General features: G+C 41.6%; 1 protein-coding gene across 1 annotated transcript in view; it reads left to right on the plus strand.

Moving 5' to 3' along the window:
• LOC131993213 (heterogeneous nuclear ribonucleoprotein L-like) overlaps positions 1-11,840 on the plus strand; it is a 31,610-nt gene that overhangs the window by 9,991 nt on the left and 9,779 nt on the right. The window lies entirely within an intron of this gene.

The raw sequence follows: 11,840 nt of genomic DNA on the forward strand, positions 1-11,840 counted from the left end.
ATTTGCCACTTTAAATCTCGTAAATCTGCAACTTTTATTCTCGTAGATTTGCCACTTTAAATCTTGTAAATCTGCAACTTTTTTCTTCTAGATTTGCCACTTTAAATCTCATAAATCTGCAACTTTTTCCTCCTAGATTTGCCACTTTAAATCTTGTAATTCTGCAACTTTTATTCTCGTAGATTTGCCACTTTAAATCTCGTAAATCTGCTACTTTTTTTCTTGTAGATTTGCCACTTTAAATCTCGTAAATCTGCAACTTTTTTCTTCTAGATTTGCCACTTTAAATCTCGTAATTCTGCAACTTTTATTCTCGTAGATTTGCCACTTTAAATCTCGTAAATCTGCTACTTTTTTTCTTGTAGATTTGTCACTTTAAATCTCATAAATCTGCAACTTTTTCCTCCTAGATTTGCCACTTTAAATCTCATAACTCTGCAACTTTTATTCTCGTAGATTTGCCACTTTAAAGCTTGTGAATCTGCAACTTTTTTTTCATAGAATTGCCACTTTAAATCTCATAAATCTGCAACTTTTTATTCCCAAATTTGGCACTTTAAATTTCGTAAATCCGCAACTTTTTTTCTCCGAAATTCGCCACTTTAAATCTCGTAAATCTGTGACTTTTTCCCGCATATTATAATACATAATGATTATCTCAGTGTAATGTTTTGTTAACAGCCTGAAAGTCTGTTTTATTAGTTTTGGTTGTAGTTTATTTATTTATGTTTTATTTATCTAGAATATTTTAATATTTTTTTTCCACATTTCAATTCCAACGTTTAATATTCTCCAGATTTAAAAATGAATTGCTGTGGAAAAGGATGAATTTATTATGGTTATAAAACTAAAACAACACAGAAACAACAATACTATCGTTTATCAGGATAGTTTCTGGGAAAATATATTGTCCTAAAATATTTGTTATGGTGACATGACTACTGCTTACTTTATCTGTTTACACTGATTAAAATCCCTTTGAACGCTGTGGAGCAGACATGCTGACAGTCAGAAGTCTACAGAATAAAAGTCGAGAATAATATCTATCTCTTTGTCACTTCATCTGGATTAGGGATGTCACAATGTCTCATTTGCATTAGAACTTTATCATATCACAATAATCGTAATGGCTATTTGTAAGAAAATTCTTTCACTTTTAAAACTTGCACCAAAGGCCCCTGATGCACCAGTTGTATCAGGATGGACTCAGGCAGGAAGAAGTCCACGTCCAGACAGGATCCACGCTTTGGTTCGTTTAATATAATATAATATTCAGTTAAAAAAAAAAACATTTCATGCTGCTGGTAAAAAAAAAATCAATGCACATTATCTGTTTGTTCTGGTGCTCAGTGTACACACAAATAAATACAAAATAAATAATATTATTATAATGATCAAATGGAACAGCTCTTACAATGATCTTGTGTCCATAATGTAAATGAGATAATGATAATAAGAGCATCTTAAAATTATTATATATTATATAAAGAGGTGGGGCAAAAGATTTGATACAACATAGTATCGCGATATCTTGCGTGGCGATATATTGATTCATGGCCGCCAAGTATCCATATTTAGCATTCCAACGACCAGCAGCAACAAGCACCACCCTGCAAAATGCTTTTATTTTGGAAAAAACAAGCACCTCCCTGCTTTTAAAGAGATAAACTAGGTCTGAACCAAAGTCCTTCTGAGCATAATAAATAATATTAAATAAGGGACTAGCATAACGGGGTTGAGACTAGCGTAACGGGTTTGAGACTAGCGTAGCGGGGTTGAGACTAGCGTAACGGGGTTGAGACTAGCGTAACGGGGTTGGGACTAGCGTAACGGGGTTGGAACTAGCGTAACGGGGTTGAGACTAGCGTAACGGGGTTGAGACTAGCGTAACGGGGTTGAGACTAGGGTAACGGGGTTGGAACTAGCGTAACGGGGTTGAGACTAGGGTAACGGGGTTGAGACTAGCGTAACGGGGTTGAGACTAGCGTAACGGGGTTGAGACTAGCGTAACGGGGTTGAGACTAGCGTAACGGGGTTGAGACTAGGGTAACGGGGTTGGAACTAGCGTAACGGGGTTGAGACTAGCGTAACGGGGTTGAGACTAGCGTAACGGGGTTGAGACTAGCGTAACGGGGTTGGGACTAGCGTAACGGGGTTGGAACTAGCGTAACGGGGTTGAGACTAGCGTAACGGGGTTGAGACTAGCGTAACGGGGTTGAGACTAGGGTAACGGGGTTGAGACTAGCGTAATGGGGTTGGGACTAACGTAACGGGGTTGGAACTAGCGTAACGGGGTTGAGACTAGCGTAACGGGGTTGAGACTAGCGTAACGGGGTTGAGACTAGGGTAACGGGGTTGGGACTAGCGTAACGGGGATGGGACTAGCGTAACGGGGTTGAGACTAGCGTAACGGGGTTGGGACTAGCGTAACGGGGTTGGGACTAGCGTAACGGGGTTGAGACTAGCGTAACGGGGTTGAGACTAGCGTAACGGGGTTGAGACTAGGGTAACGGGGTTGGGACTAGCGTAACGGGGTTGAGACTAGCGTAACGGGGTTGGGACTAGCGTAACGGGGTTGGGACTAGCGTAACGGGGTTGGGACTAGCGTAACGGGGTTGAGACTAGGGTAACGGGGTTGGGACTAGCGTAACGGGGTTGAGGCTAGCGTAACGGGGTTGAGACTAGCGTAACGGGGTTGAGGCTAGCGTAACGGGGTTGGGGCTAGCGTAACGGGGTTGGGACTAGCGTAACGGGGTTGAGACTAGCGTAACGGGGTTGGGACTAGCGTAACGGGGTTGAGGCTAGCGTAACGGGGTTGAGGCTAGCGTAACGGGGTTGGGGCTAGCGTAACGGGGTTGGGACTAGCGTAACGGGGTTGGGACTAGCGTAACGGGGTTGGGACTAGCGTAACGGGGTTGAGACTAGCGTAACGGGGTTGGAACTAGCGTAACGGGGTTGGGACTAGCGTAACGGGGTTGAGACTAGCGTAACGGGGTTGAGACTAGCGTAACGGGGTTGGGACTAGCGTAACGGGGTTGGGACTAGCGTAACGGGGTTGAGACTAGCGTAACGAGGTTGGGGCTAGCGTAACGGGGTTGAGACTAGCGTAACGGGGTTGAGACTAGGGTAACGGGGTTGGGACTAGCGTAACGGGGTTGGGACTAGCGTAACGGGGTTGAGACTAGCGTAACGGGGTTGAGACTAGGGTAACGGGGTTGGGACTAGCGTAACGGGGTTGGGACTGGCGTAACGGGGTTGGGACTAGCGTAACGGGGTTGGGACTAGCGTAACGGGGTTGGGACTAGCATAACGGGGTTGAGGCTAACGTAACGGGGTTGGGGCTAGCGTAACGGGGTTGGGACTAGCATAACGGGGTTGAGGCTAACGTAACGGGGTTGAGGCTAGCGTAACGGGGTTGGGGCTAGCGTAACGGGGTTGGGGCTAGCGTAACGGGGTTGGGACTAGCGTAACGCGGTTGAGACTAGCGTAACGGGGTTGAGACTAGCGTAACGGGGTTGGGACTAGCATAACGGGGTTGAGGCTAGCGTAACGGGGTTGGGGCTAGCGTAACGGGGTTGGGGCTAGCGTAACGGGGTTGGGACTAGCGTAACGCGGTTGAGACTAGCGTAACGGGGTTGAGACTAGCGTAACGGGGTTGGGACTAGCGTAACGGGGTTGAGACTAGCGTAACGGGGTTGAGACTAGCGTAACGGGGTTGGGACTAGCGTAACGGGGTTGGGACTGGCGTAACGGGGTTGAGGCTAGCGTAACGGGGTTGGGACTAGCGTAACGGGGTTGAGGCTAACGTAACGGGGTTGAGGCTAGCGTAACGGGGTTGGGACTAGCGTAACGGGGTTGAGGCTAACGTAACGGGGTTGAGGCTAGCGTAACGGGGTTGGGACTAGCGTAACGGGGTTGAGGCTAGCGTAACGGGGTTGGGGCTAGCGTAACGGGGTTGGGGCTAGCGTAACGGGGTTGGGACTAGCGTAACGGGGTTGGGACTAGCATAACGGGGTTGAGGCTAGCGTAACGGGGTTGGGGCTAGCGTAACGGGGTTGGGACTAGCGTAACGGGGTTGAGACTAGCGTAACGGGGTTGAGACTAGCGTAACGGGGTTGAGACTAGCGTAACGGGGTTGAGACTAGCATAACGAGGTTGGGACTAGCGTGTGTTTGTGTAAACCAGAATATCGTGACATCTCTAATTACCTGATCTGTGACGAGTCGCTGTACATTGAGACGTGTGCATGGATCCATCATGTAGACAATGTTAGCTGGTATATTTTTGATTTAAGGACTAATTGGAGTGCATCAAACCAAACTACTCTACTGTTTCCAGGCAGATGTGATGTTAGCGTGACGTTAGCGTTGGGATCAGTTCATTCTGCTCTCAATCAGCTCAGAAACCAGATCTACTGTCAGTCAACATGCTGAAAACATCTGAGACATCTAAAGCTTCTAACCATCAAACTGCTCAAAGCAAATAATCATTTATAAGCCTTTTTTGGTGCTCTGCACTTTACTGCCTCCTACTGATATCCAGCAAACAGGATCATCTGAATCCATCAGAATATGATGAAAAGTCCATTTCAGTAGTTCAAGTCAACCAAGTATTGAGTCATATAGATGGACAGAATAACAGAAAGAGAGAAAATGGAGAGAAGTCTTCAGGAATATTACATATTACAGGGATTTGTGTTCATTTTGTGTGTTCTTGTGGTCAATTTGTGTGTTTTTTGGTCATTTTGAGGTTAATTTGTTTGTTTTTTTTGGTCATTTTATGTCTTTTTCGTTGGTCAATTTGTGTCTTTTTTTGCCATCTTGCATATTTTTTGGTCATTTTGTGTCTTTTGTCATTTTGCGTCTTTTTAGGTTGTTTTGGGTCTTTTGGTAATTTTGCGTCTTTTTTGGTCATTTTGCATATTTTTTGGTCATTTTGCGTCTTTGGTCATTTTGCGTCCTTTTAGGTTAATTTGTGTCTTTTTTGTCCATTTTGCGTCTTTGGGTTAATTTGTGTCTTTTTTGGTCATTTTGAGGTTAATTTGTTTTAGTTTTTGGGTCATTTTATGTCTTTTTTGTGCCATTTTGTGTCTTTTTGGGGTTAGTTTGAGTTTTTTTTGGTAATTTGATGTCTTTTTTGGTCAATTTGTCTTTTTGGGCCATTTTGCATCTTTTTTCGTCCATTTTGCGTCTTTTTAGGTCAATTTGTATCTTTTTTCGGCCATTTTGGCCATTATATAGATCCATTTTTGTAATGGATCTAAATAATGTGTTATTGAATTACTGACACAGATAAACTTTTCTATCATATTCTTCTATTTTTTAGATGCAGTGTAAGTCCATCAGTAGGACTTCTAACCTTTAAAATGGGCTTTAATGAGCTCTACATAACAACCATCAGAGATCAGACCTGCTTCAGAGTGATTGGAAGCTTTGTCAGCTGGTCCCAACGCTGTTATAAATTAAATATTCATTTAATAATTGTATATATCTCCAGTGTTCTATATCTTTAATGGAGGCTCATTGTGACGACACAGACAGGAAGGAGTGCTCTCTGACTGGGAATCACAGGGTTTCTACACAATATTGACCATAAACACGATATTCTGTCCAAGTAAAACACGTGTTGATCTCAAAACGAGGCTCTTTTTCAGAAAAATAAAACTCTAGTTTCAGTGCTGGAGACTCTGAGGTTGCCCCACCAGTTGGACAAGAAGAAAGACTTGCAACAAGTTTCAGTATCTGGTTGGTTTAGATCGGACGCTTTAGATCCCTGATACACTGCTATACACTGAGTAGAAAGAGTTGGAAAAGTAGTAATATATGGAATATTTACTGCAGCTAGAGAAGATATATAAACCAGCTTGAAGACGTGTTTCTGTTTGTGAGTGTTTCTGTGTCTATAATCACCTTTTTTCCTCATTCTGGAGCTTTTATTTTGAAAAACAAGCACTACACTGCACTTTATTTTAAGATACTTATGCTATATGGCTTTTATTTTTGAAAAACTAGGCCCGTACCTTAGTCCTACTAAGCATATGATATCAAAGAAGGGGCTTTATTTAGAAAACCCAAACTACGTCCTTCCTTCATTTTCTCTATTAGCAGCAACTCTTTGTTCAGGGAAGCTTCATGAACCGACTCCAGCTTCTAATATGTGAGATCTTCTATCTGTTGAGGAGTCGTGGTGAGATCAGAGTTAATGATCTGTGAGTTCCTTCTTCCCTTTCCTCTCTGACTTCCTTAGCAGGGCCTCGGGGCAATCTCCCCAGCACTGGTCCCATCCAGCTACTGGTCCCTACAGCTACTGGTCCCTACAGCTACTGGTCCCTACAGCTACTGGTCCCTACAGCTACTGGTCCCATCCAGCAATATCTGTAGGGACCAGTGCTGCACTACTGTTATACTGTGGATTTCTTCTTCTTCCTCTTCCGGACGCAATTTCGTCCCGCTACTAGTCCTACAACTTGAAGAGTTGCAGGACAAATTATATATCAAAACGTGCGGTTTGATCGGGATCAGTGTGCTATTACTTTTCTCTACAGAATACAAATTTTTCGTGACGTATTGAAATGAATGGGACGGCCGGAAAAAAATAAGTGAAAAAGAACAATAATTGGAGATTTTTAAACGTCTACTTCTCCGGCATAATTTCACCTAGAGACTCCATTTAAACTTTAAACAGTAGACACAAGTCTTGTGTATCGGTGTATTAATCCACGTTTCGATAGGTCATATAGTTTTTTATCAATCCCTGTTCAATGACCATGATCATTTTTGGAGAAATTCTGAGATTATAATGGGTGTGTATTGCACGGAACGTTCGTGTCACAGTGTGTGACATCATCACCAGAGTGTAGAGGGAGAGAAAAAACTGTCAAAAAATAAATTTGAAAACTGTGCTCCAGGCCGCAAATTCCACTCTACAGAAATAATTTATACATAGAAACGTAGGAAAATTAGTCTTCTCCCTCACAATCCTCTGGTAAAGCTGTCAGAGTTATAGTTTGGGCGTAGGACGCACAGATGATCCACCAACACCACCAACAGCCTCATTGGCTCCCATATTAAAAAGGCAGGAAGATTTCTGAAAAAGGGAGATGGAACAGTTTTTGTAGATCGCTCTAACAAAGCTATTTTTAAATTTTTCTTAAAAAAACAACAACAGAGGAGCGTCTGTGTCCTTCCAATGAGCCTCCTGTATAGTGTCTTTATACAGCAGTGATGATGATGATGATGATGATGATGTTTTTGTCGTTATGATGATGATATGATGCAGGTTGATGCTCTTTCGTGCTGAGGGAGAAAAAAAGACGTGACAGGTACTGTCTCTTTAATAATATCTGTTGATGTGTGACTCTGTATCACCTGAATAAAACTCCTCCAAGCTGCTTATTTTCATTATTTACTCACCACCTTAAAGTCTATTCACTGTTTTTATTTTCTTCTGGTTAATGATTTATAGAAATTAATGTCATTTTAATACCAACTTGCATACTTTACACACAAATAAAACATTTGTATGATTTGTAGGAGACATTTTCATTTATTGTTGTAATTCTAATCTCAAAATAACTGATTATTATTATTGTTATTATTATTATTATTATTATTATTTAACCCCCTGGTGTCACTTTAATATTCGACCCTTTAAGGCCATTAAGGACAAAAAAGTCCACTAACAAAAAAAATGCTATAAAACTTCACAGATTAATATTTTTTTTGACTTTTTTTCTGCCTAAACCTCTTAAATAACTTCCTGCTCACAGCCACCAAATGTTTACATGTTTTGGGCATTTTAACCCTTTAAATGCCAGTTTGATTACACGATATCACTGTTTTTAATGGAAAAACAACACAAAAATTGAGGTATTTTCCATATAACAACAAACGGTTTTTATCACAGCCTTGGATACATCAAAGACTAACAACAACATTGATTTTGAGGCATATTTTGTTTTTGTGTAGCATCAGATTTAATACGTACGACCCTTTAAGATCATTAAAGCCAAAAATGTCCACAAAGTGTAGAAAAAAAAGCCAAATTTGTTGTAAAATGTCCCAAGAGACATCAGAGGGTTACAGGAGAAAATATTCCTGAACTTTCATATAATAAAGACGTCACTGTGTCTGTTGCTGAAACAAAAGGTTTTCTTTGATGAAAATGTGATTTTCTCCAACAGAGACTGTAATCAGCTGATGGATTCTTTTCTGTTTTCAGTCTTCACTTCATGAACAAAAAGACTTGATCTCTTTTCCAGAATCCTCAGATTATTATTGTGATTATGATTATTATTAGGTTATAATAATGAGGCTTCAGCAGCATTCTAGTGTGTCAGCTCTCAGCTGTTAGCGAGGTGAGACTCGTTCTCAGAGACACTCGGCGGTCTGGACGAGTCTTTCCTTCTGGTTCATGAAAACAGCCCAGAGGTTTCAGACGGAGCCGCTCTGACTCACCTGTTGGCTCGCCTCTTTTTGGTCTTTAACCCTTAATAGGACACTTTTGAAATACTGAAATAAATTCCAGATTTCAACCCTGGAGAATATTGGAGGATATTACATACAGCCAGAATGTGTAAAAAAAACATACGGACCCGGGGGAGGGGGGGAATATTTAGAGAAATAAATTTACGAGATTAAAGTGGCAAATCTACGAGACAAATGTGCAGATTTATGAGATTTAAAGTGGTGAATCTGGGAGAAAAAAGTTGTTTTTTTCCCACTTTAAATCTCTCAAATCTGCAACTTTTTTCAGGTAGATTTGCCACTTTAAATCTCTCAAATCTGCAACTTTTTTCACATAGATTTGCCACTTTAAATCTCTCAAATCTGCAACTTTTTTCACGTAGATTTGCAACTTTAATCTGGTAAATTTGCAACTTTTTTCTCAAAATATTACCCCCTAATATGCCGTTATAGTCAAGTTCTGTACTCCTGGTACAAGTCATTGAAGAATAACACGACTGTTTCTTGCAGATTCTTTTTCTAGATTTTTCCTTTTTCCATTGGAGGTCAAGGTGAATAAAGTTAATATTATTATATTATTATTATCATAGTGACTTTTTTCTCATAAATTTGCGACTTTTTTCGCGCAGATTTGCCACTTTAAATCTCTTAAGTCTGGGACTTTTTTTCTTGTAGATTTGCCACATTAATCTAGTAAATTTGCAACTTTTTTCTCAGTTTGTATTTTTATTTTTATTTATACTTGGCCCTAATAAGCCATCATAGTCAAGAATAACTCTGTTTCTACGACTGTTTCTTGATGATTTTCTTTCTAAATTTTTCATTTTTCCATTGGAGGTCCAGGTGAATAAAGTGAATATTATAATATAATTATCATATTGATTGGTCAGATGTCATGGTGTCTGTGACGTAGCCTGATCTTTGCTGATTATCTGGAATTATCTGTGGTTCTAGGACCAAACACAGAGACATGAGGACCAGTTAGATCTCCACTGAAGCTACTGAATACAGTTCTTCACCTGATAAAGGGTTAAAGGCAGAGTTCCCTCAGGCTGACTGAGTCCACCTCCGTCCTCTTGAGGAGATTTCTGTCCATCCGCTTGGTTTGGTTCCCTTCTTTTTATTTGTTTCTTTTCACTTTAGTGATTTTTTTTTTTTTTTTTTTTGGACCCCAGGAAGACGAGCTCGTCCCACTTTGGTGACAGCTGATGAAGATCCTTTTAACAATAAACATCCACTTCCTCACCAGGGTCTCCACAGGGTCTTAAAAAGTCTTTAAAAACGTCCAAAAATTATTTGAATTTAAGGCCTTAAAATGACTAAAATTCTCTTAAAACCTCATAAAAATGTCTCAAATATGGAGTTAATAATGGAGTTTGAAGCCAGAAGTTTATTTGGAAGCTGATGGAGAGACTCAACGTTGCTTCATTTTTATGTCTTCAGGTCATGAAGAAGTTAATGTTCAGCTGGTTTCATGGACTCTAGAGGGTTAATGTTTCCTAGAAGAAAATGAATCTGTCTTTGTTGGCTGTGACCCGTCCAGCCGGTCTAACAGGAAACTGCTGGAGTCCCAGTTGGTCCAGTCCAACAGCAGACCACCAGGTGGATCCATGTGGTTCAGCAGGACTTTGGTCTGGACTCTTGTGTCAAATAGAAAGTTGATCCTGAAGGCAAAGCTCTTAATCACCAGTCTGGATAGAAAGCTCCTGTTTCAGATGTTATCAGAGTCATCAGCAGGTTGTCATCAGCAGGTTGTTATCAGCAGGTTGTCATCAGCAGGTTGTCATCAGCAGGTTGTCATCAGCAGGTTGTCATCAGCAGGTTGTTATCAGCAGGTTGTTATCAGCAGGTTGTTATCAGCAGGTTGTCATCAGCAGGTTGTCATCAGCAGGTTGTCATCAGCAGGTTGTTATCAGCAGGTTGTTATCAGCAGGTTGTCATCAGCAGGTTGTCATCAGCAGGTTGTTATCAGCAGGTTGTTATCAGAGTCATCAGCAGGTTGTTATCAGCAGGTTGTTATCAGCAGGTTGTTATCAGCAGGTTGTCATCAGCAGGTTGTCATCAGCAGGTTGTTATCAGCAGGTTGTCATCAGCAGGTTGTCATCAGCAGGTTGTTATCAGCAGGTTGTTATCAGCAGGTTGTCATCAGCAGGTTGTTATCAGCAGGTTGTTATCAGCAGGTTGTTATCAGCAGGTTGTTATCAGCAGGTTGTCATCAGCAGGTTGTCATCAGCAGGTTGTTATCAGCAGGTTGTCATCAGCAGGTTGTCATCAGCAGGTTGTTATCAGCAGGTTGTTATCAGAGTCATCAGCAGGTTGTTATCAGCAGGTTGTTATCAGCAGGTTGTCATCAGCAGGTTGTCATCAGCAGGTTGTTATCAGCAGGTTGTTATCAGAGTCATCAGCAGGTTGTTATCAGCAGGTTGTTATCAGCAGGTTGTTATCAGCAGGTTGTTATCAGCAGGTTGTCATCAGCAGGTTGTTATCAGCAGGTTGTTATCAGCAGGTTGTTATCAGCAGGTTGTTATCAGCAGGTTGTCATCAGCAGGTTGTCATCAGCAGGTTGTTATCAGCAGGTTGTTATCAGCAGGTTGTTATCAGCAGGTTGTCATCAGCAGGTTGTCATCAGCAGGTTGTCATCAGCAGGTTGTTATCAGCAGGTTGTCATCAGCAGGTTGTCATCAGCAGGTTGTCATCAGCAGGTTGTTATCAGCAGGTTGTTATCAGCAGGTTGTCATCAGCAGGTTGTCATCAGCAGGTTGTCATCAGCAGGTTGTTATCAGCAGGTTGTTATCAGCAGGTTGTCATCAGCAGGTTGTTATCAGCAGGTTGTCATCAGCAGGTTGTCATCAGCAGGTTGTAATCAGCAGGTTGTTATCAGCAGGTTGTCATCAGCAGGTTGTCATCAGCAGGTTGTTATCAGCAGGTTGTTATCAGCAGGTTGTTATCAGCAGGTTGTCATCAGCAGGTTGTTATCAGCAGGTTGTCATCAGCAGGTTGTCATCAGCAGGTTGTCATCAGCAGGTTGTCATCAGCAGGTTGTTATCAGCAGGTTGTCATCAGCAGGTTGTTATCAGCAGGTTGTCATCAGCAGGTTGTTATCAGCAGGTTGTCATCAGCAGGTTGTTATCAGCAGGTTGTCATCAGCAGGTTGTCATCAGCAGGTTGTCATCAGCAGGTTGTTATCAGCAGGTTGTCATCAGCAGGTTGTTATCAGCAGGTTGTCATCAGCAGGTTGTTATCAGCAGGTTGTTATCAGCAGCTGTGTTAACGCCCTGAGTCATTAACAGAGACGTTGTGTTTAATCAAAGGTGGAACAAGAACTGAACCAGGACTCTCTCTCTCTCTGGGGAAACTCACCAGGACTTTCATTCA

The sequence above is a fragment of the Centropristis striata genome, chromosome 20, assembly GCF_030273125.1.
Source record: "Centropristis striata isolate RG_2023a ecotype Rhode Island chromosome 20, C.striata_1.0, whole genome shotgun sequence".
Taxonomy (NCBI): domain Eukaryota; kingdom Metazoa; phylum Chordata; class Actinopteri; order Perciformes; family Serranidae; genus Centropristis; species Centropristis striata.